At 41.0% G+C, this 1,799-nt stretch overlaps 1 non-coding gene across 1 annotated transcript; it reads left to right on the top strand.

Annotated features, from left to right (window-relative positions):
• The first annotated feature begins 1,447 nt into the window (after positions 1 to 1,447).
• Positions 1,448 to 1,520, top strand: TRNAV-UAC. Its single transcript has one exon. It is a non-coding gene; the product is annotated as a tRNA-Val (tRNA).
• Positions 1,521 to 1,799: the final 279 nt, after the last annotated feature.

Raw genomic sequence — 1,799 nt, 5'->3', positions numbered from 1 at the left:
ACTTGACTTAGCAATTTGCTTTGAATGAATATAACACATAGAAGTGAAGGTACGTGACACAGAAATGTAGGTCAGAAAAGTCAGTTCTCTCTGTCTTCCCCAACTCCCCACCATGCTCATTCAATCTGCTAGAAGCCAGCTTCCAAGTCATGATCACCCCAAAAGAAAGGCTCAATGGCAAGAAAATAAAGCTTTCTGCCCACAGCCGTGTAAGAGTTTGGAGAAAGACCTTCTACCCCCAGTCAAGACTTAGGATGAACTGCGCCCTGAACAATAGTTTGACCACTTCATGAGACATTCTGAGTTGGCACCATCCAGCTAAGCTGCTTCCAGATCCTTGACCCCAGGAACTGTGTGAGAAAATATTTTTGTTGTTTTAAGCTGGTAATATTTAGGTAAATTGTTATCCATTAATAGATAAGCATTGCAGAGACAGAACTATTACCAGAGCATAATGTTCTTATTGAGAAGATAGCAATTTCTCTGAGTGAAGTGTGGAGTAACCATTATTCATTCCTAAGTTTTCACAACAGGCCCAAGCAATAATGTGAAGTTGAAATTATCAGTTTACATAGTAATTAGTTCAAATTAGTTCAAAGTTGAAATTGTTATTTCAAGTTAAGCTCATTCAGCTCTAAAGAACTGAAAGCACTGAGAACACTCCTTATTTACCAACCATCCCTGGCCACAGTTGACATTTCTGGCTATTTACTCAGGCTCAGCCTAATCACAGCAAACCTCAAATCCACTTCTATTTAGGGTGGATAAGCTTTTCTTAGAAATCTTGCAGGTGATGACAACTCCTGTATACACAGGTGGATTGGATACTTTATATTGTGACAACAAAACCCAGATCAGAGGACTTAAAATAGATTATATTTTCAGACACATAACTATTTATATGGCAATCTTTTCAGGTATACCGGCATTTTAGTCCTGCTTTTACACTGTGAGAAAATATAGTAAACAGTCACTCCCAGGTTATTCAAAATATATAAGGCTTCAGCAAGCACAAAAATGGAGGTAAGGAGGAATCCATGCTGAGTCCAAATGACATTAGGTCATAACAGGTGAACGGATGGATAACACCCCCTAAAAGTTGATTTTCAGGAGGTCTGAGAGACTTCAAGCTACATTCAAAGCTCACCATGAGTTCCTAGATGGAGCAAAAAGACTGAATACAAATGCATTTGGAAAATGAGTGAGCTAGCTTCTGGAAGAAAGCTCCCCAGAGGAAGAAGATCAAAGCCAAAGGAGTTAGATGCAGTACAAATGCCATGGTTCTAAAGGGAAAGGTGCAATTTTGACTGTAACATGGAATCTTCATTCATATTATCTCCCAGACATCCTCAACTTCAATTCATTTTTGGACCCCATAGATAATGGGGGGTGGGGCAGGGACCTAAATAAAACATGAAACAACTGTTTCATTAAAAACTCTAGGGCAGGTTCCACAGTGTAGTGGTTATCATGTCTGCTTTACACGCAGAAAGTCCTGGGTTTGAGTCCCAGTGGAACCAGGGGTATGAAACTCCTTTGGGGCTACTGGGTGGCTCAGTGGGTTAAAGCCTCTGCCTTTGGCTCAGGTCCTGATCTCAGGGTCCTGGGATCGAGCTCCACATCAGGCTCTCTGCTCAGTGGGGAGCTTGCTTCCCTCTCTGTTTCTGCCTGCCTTTCTGCCTGCTTGTGATCTGTCAAATAAATAAATAAAATCTTAAAAACAAAAAAACAAAAAACAACTCTATCGGAGGGGCACCTGGATGGCTCAGTTATTTAAGCATCTGTCTTTGGCTCAGGTC

Source organism: Lontra canadensis, unplaced genomic scaffold (genome assembly GCF_010015895.1).
Source record: "Lontra canadensis isolate GAN:19392208 unplaced genomic scaffold, GSC_riverotter_1.0 scaffold6, whole genome shotgun sequence".
NCBI lineage: Eukaryota > Metazoa > Chordata > Mammalia > Carnivora > Mustelidae > Lontra > Lontra canadensis.
The sequence above is the reverse complement of the archived record's forward strand: the minus strand, read 5'-3'. Positions and strand labels throughout refer to the sequence as shown.